Source organism: Triturus cristatus, chromosome 4_2 (genome assembly GCF_964204655.1).
Source record: "Triturus cristatus chromosome 4_2, aTriCri1.1, whole genome shotgun sequence".
Taxonomy (NCBI): domain Eukaryota; kingdom Metazoa; phylum Chordata; class Amphibia; order Caudata; family Salamandridae; genus Triturus; species Triturus cristatus.
This window is the reverse complement of record NC_140586.1, coordinates 905,890,104-905,903,728: the sequence shown is the minus strand read 5'-3', so window position 1 is coordinate 905,903,728 and position 13,625 is coordinate 905,890,104.

The window sequence follows — 13,625 nt, the reverse complement described above, 5'->3', positions numbered from 1 at the left end:
GGCCCAGCTCCTGACCCATTCTTTAATCCTCCTTCTGTTATATCTCTACATCTGCGTCCATGTTTAATTTCTGAATAAATATGTTTAAAGACCCAAGGGTTTTCTAAAGGGCTATTAATCCCTGTTTTCTTGTTTTTTGCTTCCTCCTTTTTTGCCTTTTCTCTCTCATAGTGGGGGATATTATCAACAAAATGCGATAAATATCGCTAAGCGCGTTTAGCGCATTTTTTTTAATCGCCGTCTATCGCTGGTTCACATAGCATCGTTAGCGGCCTATTATAAAGGCGCCGCTAAGATGCGATGTGAAAGCCAGCGATAGCGGGTTTTAGCGGGAGAAATCCTGCGATAAACCCAGTGCGATAAATAAAAGCTTGCTAATAGGTAAGCGTGGTCGTAACCTGACTATCCACCTCCCATGTAATGTATGGCTAAGTCATATTTCATTAAGGCGTTAGGGAAATGCGATAAATGCGCTTAGCGCACGTTTTTTTTATTGCGGCGCTGGATTCGGGCCGCATTGGTAATAAGGCGATGTTGTGTTAGCGACCGTTTTCATGAACTTTAAGTCAGGAGCGCCTACCTTGCATGTCATTAGCGATGACATGCAAGGCGTAATTGAAAACGGTCGCTAACATTATCAAGCAAGCGCTAAAGCAGTTTAGCGCTTGCTTGATAATAGTGCGATAGAATTATCGCCGCTTTTCGCCCGAAAGCGGATGCTAAAAGCGGTGATAAGTCTATGGCAAGACCTTGATAAAATGCCCACCCGTGATTAAAGTGTCCTCATCCCCAAAATGTGTGCCATGCTCAGTTTGTGCAACTGCTACTCGAAAGCACGGCCGGACTGGGAACTGAAGCCAGCTCTGGCAATCAGCTCGACTGGCCCCCGGGAGGCGAGAGGGAAGCATAACTTCCGCAGCCAGCTTTGTTACAGGCGGCCTACATTGCAGCACTGCTGTAAAACCGGCACTATGGGGTCCAAAACCGGCTCCCACCCTTCCGGCCCACGGGGAAAACGCCTGGTGCCCGCTACGGCCAGTCCGGCCCTGGTTAAAAGTGATCCCTGAGCATGCTTATTTTGAGGTTGTAGGATGACCAACACATTATGATTGGGACATCATGCAGCTGCCAATTGCCCAGTTGTGCAGCAGTGTAGAAAGGCTGCCATGGCCCGGGTGCAAGTGAAGAAAATGGTCCATATGACTGTTGCTGGGGTAGTTATATACAGCAATTCTCAGGGTTCAATGGGGCCCTCAGAGCTCTGGGCCCCAGTGTCACTGCATCAGCTGCACACGTGATAGCTACGCCCTTGCAGTGTGTGGGCTGTGTATAGGAAACGTTGCATCTGTGAATGTGCTGTTTAGCCAGGCTCCTTATGCAATGCTTGTTACCTTCGCTCACCTCTAGCTGTGAAGGTATTTTTCACTCACAGAAAAAGACCATTCAATTCCCAGTCTTCTCAAGTTGAATTCAGTCAGTCCTGACCCTGAATCGCTCCTACATAAAAGGCTTCAATGCTCTTTACTTGAACCATCCTAGAACGTCTCCTAAAATAATCCACCTTTTAAAGGGTAATGGAGCACGCTCACTGGAAAAACTTCCACTTTGAGAATATGTAACACAAATTTTGTCAAGGGTGCACAGCTCCCAATTCACAAAAGTGTTTTTTTTAAACCCTGCACGGTGCCCTAAAATTCTTTTATGCCATAGGTCATCTTTTTGTTTCATCAATAGCAAACTGTCATGGCCACCCAGCTTACAAAGTCAGGTGTTTCACAAAACAACCTAGGGGGTGGAATTTTTGGGTAAGTTTGTGGAGATGCATAAATATCGTTCCCAAAGCTATGAAGGCAGGGGGAGAGTGACAAGTGTTAAAATGCAATAGAACTGTAACAAACAAACGTAATTTAAGACTTTTGGAAAACAAAACTTGGGGGCATATCAGGAACAACCGGTGATAATTATCGCTAAGCGCATTTAGCGCTAGGACAATTATTGCCGGCTATCGCCGAATTTTATCGCTGAGATAGCGTGCTATAAGCAACGCTTATCTCAAAAGCGATAAAATTCAAGGCGCAAGCTGCCAATTGTGCGATTATCACTGGAAATACAGCGTTAATCGCACAACGTTTGGCGATAGCTTGATGATAGGGCAGGGCAGACTCAGCCATGATATCCACCTTCCATTGGATATCATGGCTAAGTCAAACTAAAAGCAGGCATAAGGAAAGTAGTGTTAACCAAGGTTAGCGCTACTTTTCTTATCACTATGCTTGTTAGCGTGCCAATTGATAATTGGAGAAATGTCGGTTAGCGACATTTCTCCAGTTATTTTGAGCTGGAACGCCCACTTTGTATCACATTAGAGATGCAAAGGTGGGCGTTATGGGAAAGGGCGCTAAGGCAAGGATTCATGAGATAGCGTGACCTTGCTGATATAGCGATAAAATTATCGCCACTTTTCAGCCGAAAACAGACGCAAAAGCAGCGATAATTTTTTATCGCCACCTTGTTGATATGCCCCAAAGTTATCAACTAATCTCCTGTGAATAGAATCATCTGAAAGCACATTGCTATCTGTCTGGAACAATCTAGAAGCTTATGTGACAAGCCAGAAGGTTCTAAAAACAGCCATAATATGTTGGCATCCATCTTTGATCTCAGGAGGGTATACATGACACTCTCTTGGACCACACCCTTTGAAAGGTAATCAAAGTTCCAGTGAAGACGTCGCCCATGTTTCTCCCACTGACCCAGCTTACCTGCGCATCCAGGAAATCTTCTTCTTCTGTGAACCTTGCACTTCCTGGAGAGAGTTCTTGATGATCTTCAAGAGTTAAAATGTACAAGGTACTTAATTATTATTCAGTGAGTCACACAATCTGTGCTAACCCGAGAGAGACACTAAGGAAACCATGCAGAGTGTGATACATCCAGAAACTAGAACATAAAGAACTAATGTTTTAATGGATTCACATGTGAATTAACAGGTATTTTGAATCTAGACTAAGATAGACAATGTAGAGAATTGAATCTGTAAATCAAGCTGTAAGGACTTTTCAAAAATAAAAACAAAACATTTGTTCTTGTTGTTGTTGTTGTTCAAGCACTCGCACACTGAGAGGCAGATGACAGACAAGCCTGAAGCGTGATACAAGGATGCTGTAACACAGTCAGTGGTTGGTTATTTTCTTATTTTGTCCAATTCCCTCATTCCCTTTGGTGTTCCTCCAGAATGAGTGCTGTGTACAACTCGCTTGGTTGAGCATCAGGGGGTGTGGAAGGACAAGCATTGTGCATCGCTCCTGCTGGGACGGTTATCACAGGTTATTCTCTCTCTGTTCAGTAATTGTGGTATCTGTCACAAGCTGTGCTGAGTACAAGAACAGACTTGGCATTGACAATGAGCAGTGTCAAGGCACGGGCAAAATGGCCTGTTTCCCAGGGCCTCCACCTGGTATAGTGGTAACATTGTGCAAACCTCATCGCCTCTACATTTCTGTGTCCCTCTCTCTAGCTCTCTCTACCTATCTCTACATCTATTTACCCACCTCTTCCACTTTTTACCTCTCAACACCTTTCTCTCTAGCTCATTCACCTTTCTCCCTTTACCTTGGGTGTCTCTCTATCTCACCAATCTCTCTACTTTGTCTTATCCTCTCCTTCCATTCTCCCTCTATTTCACCTCTCTCACTATAATGTTATTTGTGTCTCTCCATCCCTTCTTTCGCCTCCTTCCAGTTTTCTTACTTGGCAGAGTCAGAGGTTACTGTCCAGAAGTGTACATATGGAAAGAGTAGAGGAGGTTGAAAGTAGAGAAAACAATTGAGGGGAAAATGATCCAATTTCACTCAACTGAACGGCAAAAATCATAAGATAGGAGCTTTGATTGCCCCTTCTCCAGTTTGAATGTCAATTAAAAGGGGGATTTATTTGGGATCATGAATGTTCAGAAATTAAAGGTACTCTTCAGGCACCATGTGCAAATGTCATCCTTGGGAGAACTCCTGCTGTCTCTGGTTGGATCTACTCGCATAGTGGGTACTAGGCCCACCCACGCAAGTGTGGTGGCATTTGTTTCAGGACATGTGTGGGAACGCTGGGTGGTAGGAAATCTGTGTCTCCACAGATTCAGGATCTTTCTCTCAAACAAATGTAAGGTAAATTTGCGATTTTATGCACAGTTTGAGGTTTGCAGGGTGTTATGGGTAAGAAATGGGAAACATCCATTGCTTTCAGTCATTACAACGACCTACCTTTACAACGTAACTGTTACAATGCAACTGCCTTTACATTGCATGCCATTGCAATGCATGCCATTACAACCCATGTTACTACAACCCATGCCATTATGACACATACCATTACAACGCATGCCATTATAACGTATTATAAGGTAAGTAATGGAGATTTTTTTTGTATTGGGGTGGGTATGGGTTTAGGGGTAAATGGGAATAGTAATTTTTTACCCCTACACTATCCAACACTTTCACTACAGTTGTACTCACTGGAGTAGGAATATTTTTACCCCTACACTATCCAACACTTAGTTATTTTTACCCCTACACTATCCAACACTTACCCTACTGCTGCACTCACTGGAGTGGGAATAGTAATTTTTACCCCTACACTATCCAATACTTTCTCTACTGTTGCACTCACTGGAGTAGAATAGAAATGTTTACCCTTACACTATCCAACACTTAGTAATTTTTACCCTTACACTATCCAACACTTATCCTACTGTTGCACTCACTGGAGTGGAAATAGTAATTTTTACCCCTACACTATCCAACACTTACCCTATGCTAGTTTTAAAAAATGTGTTGTAATTGCACGTGTTGTAAAATCATGCATTGTAATGGTGGTTGCGATGTAAAGCTTGCGTTAAAAAAGCATGCATTGTAATTGCATGCGTTGTACCGTCATATATTCGTAAGAAACAGCCATGGGATCCATGCAAGACACACCACCCTAGACTCCCACAGTTGTCTAGTTTTCAGAAATGTCTGGACTTAGCAGGTTTTCCTGAGGGGTGGGTGAGCCAAGGACCAAAATCCACTGCAACCCACTTTTTTTTCTTTTAAAAAGGGTTGGTTTAGAGTGGAAGGATTTGATCTGTCTATATTGTATTTTGGGCAATTTCCTGTCATGGATATTAGCTCTACCCACAAAAGTAGGGTACCATTTTTATGAGCATACATTTGGATATGCTGGGTGGAGGCACATTTGTGGATCCCAGCATATTCCAAAACTTTCCCTTACATAAGTGTGAGGAAACAGTGTGCTTTTAGCCAAAGTTTGAAGTTTGCAAGTTGTTCTAGTTAGAAAAAAACCTTTATGAGATCCATGCAAGCCGTCCCAATTTGCACTCCCCCGGGTGTCTGGTTGTAAAACATGTCTTGGTTTGGTGGGTTTCACTGGGTGGCGACGAGAACCGGCCCAAAACCCATAACTACCCACATTGCAAAAAACGTATGAAGGGAAATATTTAATCTGTTCACGTTGAGTTTTAGGCCCTTCCCTGGTGCAGGCTGTATACCCACACGCACAAGAGGAGTACCGTTTGTATCGGGAGACGTGTGGCAATACGGCATAGTACAACATTTATCATTACCAATTACATTTCTCTGTACTTGTGGCTTCCAAATGTGAGAAAGTCTGGAGGAAAGATCAATATTTTGCAAAAGGTTCTTTAAACCAAATGGTACTATAGGTAACCCCAAATTCAGAGGTGTAGATATAACTACTGTTTCTAAGCTTAGTATCTTATGCACATTTCCAAAGGGAAGTTGTGCACAGGGACTACTTTTAATGCACACATCAGTTGCTTACTTATGCTGCATACCACCCCTCCTGGGGTATAGGCCATCAACCAAAACTCTCCAGCCATCTCTGTCCTGGGCTTTTCTTTCAATCTGACTCCAGGTGTAACCCATCACCTTGTAGTCAGTGTAGAGGCCTGGGCGCCTGGTGTTTCCTGGCCTTCCTCTTTACTTTCCCCTCGAGGGCTCCAGGTCAGGGCTTGGTTGGTGGTGTTTGATGCGGGCTTCTGGAAAATGTGACCCAGCGTCATTTCATGATTTCTTCATGAGCCGGGAGTTGTCTGCTGCCATAGGTCATTGTTGCTTATGCTGTTTGGTCAGCAGATTTGGAGGATTTTCGTCAGACAGGCGTTGATGAACGTCTGGACTTTGTTGGTGGTGGCCAATGTGGTTCTCCAAGTTTCTTTTCCATACTGAAGGACCGATTTTACATTGATATTAAAAAGCCTGATCTTGGTTTTCAGCATTAGGTCCTTAGAACTCCAGATCTTTTTTAACTGAATGAAGGCAGCCCTTGCTTTAGCGATTCTTGTCTTGATGTCTGCGTCAGCGTCTGTGCCCACCCTGCTTGTCTATGACACTGCCCAGGTAGGTGAAGGCCTCAACCCGTCCAGTGCATTACCTGCAAGAGCGACTGAAGTTGTGCTGGCTGTGCTAGATTCAGGATCTTGGTTTTTCCCTGTGGATGTTGAGGCCAAGTGGTGCTGATGAGGCTGCTACGTTGCCAGTCTTCTCTTCTATATGCAGATGGGTTTAGGAGAGTAGGGCCAGTTCATCTTCATAGCCCAGGTCATCGAGCTGCTTCCAAGGTGTCCTCCACTGGATATCATTTTATCTCTTTGCTGTGCACATCGGTCACCACTTGAAATCTGCTAGAAGTAAGTGATGAGTAGTTTGCATCCCCAGTTGTGGTCACAAACTATTGATGCATATGTTTGTTACTTATAAAGAGAAGAGGGACCCACCGTTCCCACCCTCCTATTTGCAATTTCCAAAGTATCAAAAAGCCATTTATCAAGTTCAAAAATATTTTTGAACTCATAAAAAGGACTTTCTTTACATTCCAAAAGCTATTTTGCAAATCATGATTTCTCAAATTGCAGGCTTTTCTACAATAAAATGTATTTGTACATCAAACCCTAGACTCTCCAATATATTCAACTTCTTTATTTTGTTACACAATCCAGAAAGTAATTAATAATACAGCTTCAGCATATTTAATATTTCATCATGGCCTGTATCCATCTATTTTGAAATTGACTACAGTTTAACATCACAGTGTGATATGCTCCAGTGAGCATATAAAATGTTACTTTATTCATTAGTTAAATGTATGGTATGTCTCAATCATCATTCCACTTTTGATCTATCACCATTCAGTTTTGGATATCAAACAGTATCCTCTTCTTTTTCTTTATCATTAGCATGTATTCAACATCTAAGAAAAAGGTATAAACAACAGATCAATTAATCATATTCCTTGTAATGGCTCCCCACTAATAAATTGATTTTCTAGTTAAAACATCACTATTTGCATTGTTAATAAAACACTCTTTTCAAATAATACGAATTGAAGGATCAGCTTACATATCTCAGATAACTTACAAGTGTACAAATAATTATTCATCCAAGTTCATCCCCACTAGGGCCAAACATTCTGCCTCCAAAATATATTTTGATTCCAGCCCATGAAGGGACAACACTCTACCACCTCCCCTTTAATGCTGGGGTACACAATCTACACCAGACTATTTCATGGTTCTCCAATCACCTCCATGGACTTCATTAAAATGGCGGGCAGTGCTGTAGCTTGCATCAAAGTTGTTGATAGCTTGGGTGCAAGTGATGAGGACCATATCACAGACGGTGGAGGTGTCGTTGGCTCCCGAACCCAGGAGATGTATACTAAATGTGTGGGAGCCGAATGATCTTACACGCCCAGCACAGGAATGGGCAACAATGGGGATGATGGTGGCGAAGCGCAACATTGCGCAAAAGTGGAGTGCAAGAGAGACACCGTCGCTTGCCGCCTGGTGTGGAGATCTTGATGTTGCCATGGCGGTCAAAAAAACAGTGTTTATCAACCGTGGCTGCCCGAGGAAATGGAACAAGATATGGGGGGCCTGGAATAAATACAGGGGATACATTTGTGAACCTCCAGACATAAGAGCGGAGGGGGACTCAGATACTGAAAACGAGGAGGAACTGGAATTGTAATGGGGGAGGGTTGTCTTTTGTCGGGGCATTTGTGAAGCTCGAGCGCCAAGTGACACAACATCCAACATGAAAAATGTAATGTCTAGAAATATATGGATAATGTACCTAATTTGTTTGTGCCTTAAATGTAAATATAATAAAAAGTTTAATAAAAAAAAAAGTTGTTGATAGCCCTCGTGTTCAAGTATTCATTTCTTGATGGGAAAGATGGTACTCTAAATATACCACTTGCCACATGGACAAGTACTAACATATACTACATGATTTCTTGTACCAGTGATATATCTGGTAATCCTACAGTTTGTTTTAATTTGTGTCAGTTCAAATTCATTTTTATTGGGGCTCAATTTGCATGCTATGCATTGCCCGCATCTATGGAAGCCAGTTGGTGGTCTTAGACATCTTGTATTTGGAGGAGACTGGAAACTGCGTACCAAAAAATCCTTACGTCATGTATTCCTCTTAAAAGTTATGGCCAACTTCTCAATGATCACCTCTCTCAAAGCCTCATCCTGTAAAAAAAATGTCCTACCTCCTATATAGGATACCTTTAAATTTTCCTGGTTGTCAGGTATATATAGTTATAAAATGAATAGGCTCTTTCCTTGTTCTTTTCTTTTGTCCTGCTTGGACCTATATAGGATACTTCCCCTATTCACTTTATCTGCCCTCTCCGTGGCTTGTTTGAGCATCTTATCTGGGATCCTCTCATTCTGAATCTCTGAATCATGTTATCTCTAATATGTTTATCGCTTTCCTCCTACCTACAATTGCGCTTTACTCTTACAAATTCACTGTGGGGGATACTCCACCTGAAATTTGGGGGATGGTCACTTTCATCATGCAGAATTGAATTCCATGCTGTACTTTTTTTGAATAATACAGTTGCCAAGCGCTAATTTTTAACTTGTAATTTTGAATCTAGAAAATTTATAATTTCTTTACTATAATTTACTGTGATTAGCAAGTTCCTTTGATTTTGATTTAAACTTGTTACAAACTGTTCCAGTTCCTGCTATTGTTCCTTCCAAGTAGAAAAAACATCATCAATATATCTCAACCTCTTTACCATCTTGTTCCTGAGATCTTCAGGTTCAGTGGACCAGAGCTCCTGCTCCTCCCACCAGCCCATGACTAAATTAGCATAGCTGGAGGTGAAACTGGTGCCCATCCTTTGTAGTTGCTTAAAATATTTTTTTAGGTAGTGATAGAGAAAAAAAACGGCTAAATGAAATTACACCCAATTTTTCAAAATGTTTGGACTTTCTCAGAAAATGTGCTTTTTGTTACTTAATGTGAATCCGTTCAGCCATTTTCATGAAACTTGAGTTTAAAGGGGTGCTCAGGGGGGTCATGACAGAGTTAAAAATGAGGTATATCTGAAGGTTTGGTATCTCAGGAGTCCTGAGCAACCATAATTCGTTTTTAGGTCTCGCTGAGCCCCAGCGCTTGCGCTGGCTCGGAGAGACATTTTGTATCTGGGAATTTTCAAGTGCTGCCTGTGGCCTAAAGCTTGAGTGCACGCGAGCGTGCACGCGCGCAGCCGGCAATCACTGATGCGCGCGCATCACTCGCATGCCGTCCCGTCCTAGCGATCGCGATCACTTTCGCTTTGATCGCGATCGTATTACTTTCGCTTTCACGGCCGCGCGGCCGTTACTTTCACGGCCGCGCGGCCAATGCTTGTTTCTTTAGACAGAGCAACTCCGAGAGGCTTGACTATCACAGCCATTTTCCTTTTATTTGAAAAATGTGTGCCACTTCATTTATTTGCGTGTGATTTTGAATGTAACGCCTGCAGCTGATGTTATTGCCTGAACTGCAGGAATGTGGATATTTTGTAATTTGCAGTAAATAAAATATTGTTCCCGATAGCAATGTTCTAGAATTTTTTGTGTTGTTTAACCCGTAGTAGGGAATAAGCATTGTGCTAGATAAGAAATTGGTGCGTTTTTCAGTCATGTATTATATTTGTCTTCAGGCATATTTAGGTAAGCATATTTCTGCCACTGGTTTGGTCTCGTAGAGCCATCGAAGTGCGGGTGTTCTTTCTGTATAGTTCTGGGCTGTTCACCCATTGGGGTCCAGCTGGTCAATGACACGCCGTGGCTATGGACAGGGAAGAAAGATCTTGTAGATATTTGGGGTTTTAAATTATTGGACCATGTTTGCAAAGCGTGTTTGACATTTACGCTGCCTCGTGGCTCTGGTTTGGTGATGTGTATTTCATGTGATATAAATTTACCATGAAATAAATAATACACTATAGTTATGAATCAGCTGGGGAGATTGTTTTGATTTACAAGGAGTTGCAACACGGCGAGCTGATTTAGGCATTCATCCATCCCTGATAAAATGCTTACAGGAACTGTTATCTATTATATATATATTTTTCACGAAATCAATAATCTGGAATGCATACCATGCTGGACTCCAGTACAGACATCCGCCTCCCTGCTGAGGTAGCGATCTTCTCTCGTTTCAATGTTTGTCTTCCGGTACGAATGAAGAAAGAAAAAATCTAACTTAAAAAATTAATTGCCATATTTTGACTTGCAAAACGACACCTTTTTTAGTACTTTAAGTATGTTGGCTAGCTTCCGTCTGCAGCCACATCTGCTTCTGTCTACAGGAGACTTTTAATAGCTCCTTTACAAAGGACTTTTATTGCCTCATTAATCAAACCGGTGTCCCAACCAGTCTTACCTAAAAGGAATGCAAACATTCCCCTGCTCTGTTCAGAGGAAGAAGGCACAGAAACACTTTTATAACGGCAAGTGATTTCAAGCTATGCCAAAGCAGAAACTCGGGTGCAGTTCAGTGGGTTTATTTGAAAAGGATTGTGTGGAGTCTGGGTATTTAAACAGTTGCCTGTTCATCTGACCTCCTTAGAATGCGCTGTATGTTCTATAATGCTGATGTTTGCTCCTGTATGACCACACAGCCTTGAAATATCAATAGCTTTCAAGTGCACTGAAGACAGGGGAATATATTCATAATTATATTTTCATTGTGTTTTTTCTCATGGTAATGAAAGATATTACTTTGGCCGGCCAAGATTATTCTTTAGTTACGATACTGCAAGGAGTATGACGGATATTTTCCTAAAACATGTTTATTTATTTCAAAGGACACCTCATTGTCATAAAATAGCATGGAGAGGGGGGATAGTGGTGCATGCTCTGTTTTTATAACATTTATTAAGGAGACAGCTTCACGATGGCCGCATACAGAATGTTATAGCTCTGTTGACTTGCATCAAGGCACTTGTCTTTGTGCTTTAAAGTGCCTTAGAATGTGTCCATAACTGTTCACTAACGCGAGCATATATTTCTAAACTTCAGACTACATGAACCAGTGTGTAGCATTTGTATAGCTCTTCAATTCCTGGCTTGCACAACACCCAGGATAATGTGCTGCCTGGCTAAACACTTATAAGGTCCCATAGGCGAGACCTATTGGCTATGCCAATGCTTGTTAAATGACGCCTTCTGATTGGCCCAGAGAGCCTTTTCTCCTTCAGACCATTTCAGTATTCAGTACCAAGTGATTTTATTGGCTGCCACAGCTTTTCATAGAATGGTGTTGCAGCCAATGCAAGACTCAGGGACTCAGTTATAGAGTTCTGAATTTTATTTGTAAAAAGGCCATAAGGGATCAGAGTGGGCATACTCTGACCTTCAAGAACATATGGGATGAGGGGGCCCAAAGTGAATTCTCCTTCTGTTAAAAAAGAAATTCAGCCAGTGGGTGCCACGGTACTAAACAGCTGGTACTAAAGTACATAGAACAACATCTTGGGGTACCATGGTACTAGTGCCGATACTGTGGTATCATGCCTTATTGAGAAAAAACAGAAAGAACCTCAGTTGGGTGGACAGTTGATGCAAAACTGTGGACTCTACTTGGATAAATATACAGACAAGTTTTTATTCTGGAACAGATGCTTCATTCAGGGAAATTAAACCTGAACAGGAAGCACTTACAAACATGAGCACAGCAGGTGCCCCAGCTGAAGGTCCATTTAGGTAAATGTCAAAATGGTCCTAAATCCTTGTGAATTGACCAAGGCATAGCTAAGTCTGTTCTCTCTACACCACCTCATGGAGAAATGATCTGAACGGGAGGAGGCAGAGGTGCCGGGGAAACAGCAGCACCAGGGAGGGAGGGGCACAGGGCATGCACAAGAGAATGAGGGGGAGAGGGGCAGCAATGGATGGCAGTGGCAGCACCGGTGAAGTGGCAGCAGGGAGGGAGCAGAGCAGAGAGCTCAGGTAAGAGAGATGAGTAGGGGCAAGAATGGAGGGCAATTACAGAAGGGGTTTGGCAGTACAATGGAACAAAGAGGGAGTGAGAGGGGCACATAGAATGAGGGTGGAGGAGGCAGTGCAGCAAATAAGTGAAGTGGCAGCACATGGGCAGGGGCAGCACAACAGACCCGGTAGGGAGGGGACAGAGGCACACACAAGGAGAATGGGTGGCAGAGCAGAGGGGCAGCCACAGCAATGGAGTGCGGTGAAAGCACAGGGTCAGTCATAGAAAAACGGACCAAGGAGGGAGGGGGCTGGACCATGCAAGGAGAATGGGGGACAATGGCAGCAACAGAGGGAAGTAGCATCACAGGGGCAGTGTCAGCACAACAGACCAGGGAGAGAGGGGCCAGGAGTGTGTACTCAGAGAACGGTGGGCAGAGTGGAAAGGGGCAGGAGCCGCAAACGGGGGCATTTGCAGAACAGGAGCTTTGGCAGAGCAACAGTCAAGTGAGGGCTGGGGCAGGAGATCAGAAACAGAGAAGGAACAATGGAGCGGGGTATCGACTGCAAGCTGACCATAGATGGCAGGACGGAGGAGGCAGGGGCATGCAGATGAATAACAGAGGACCGGTGGGACATGGGGGCAGGCAGCAAACTGGCTATGGAGGGCAGGCTGCGGTGGGTTGGAAACCAACAGGGTATGCGCCTTGGCCAACACCCTGCCCCACATGGCCGAAGACCACACGCAGGGAAGGTGTCAGCTGAATATGAGCAATAATAAAACTGAAATCCACTGAAAAACAAAGGTTAAAGAGATGTTATAGTTAGTTATGGTAATATGATTTTGCCTCACAAATAACAAAAAACTGAAATTAAAAAAAAAAGTTTCTAGTTAACATTAGTAGACTTTGAAATGAACTAAAACTGATGTTCAAAAAGCAAAACTACACTGAAATTCACCACTTATCGTTCAGTGAGCTCACTATAACTTGTGTCCCTGTGGTTCACTGATCATGACCTCACATATTACACCACTCATGGCATGTTAAATGACATCTTTGATGACATCATTGATGACTTGAGGTCTTTCTGTTGGTTGTATAACTGGTGAGTTTCCTTAAAATGCATATTTGTCAGCATTGTTTTGTCAGGTAATGTTTTCTCAAATTATTGAATTCGCCAGAAAAGGTCAGATCTGTCCTCCAGTTGTAAGCATGTTCTCTCCTTGCAGTGGCTCAAGAAAGGGCTTTTAAAGAGTAAAGTGATTTACTGTTGGTGAGCAGGGCACAGCCAGCATATAAACATCTCACATCCACTGGATGTGCGTCTG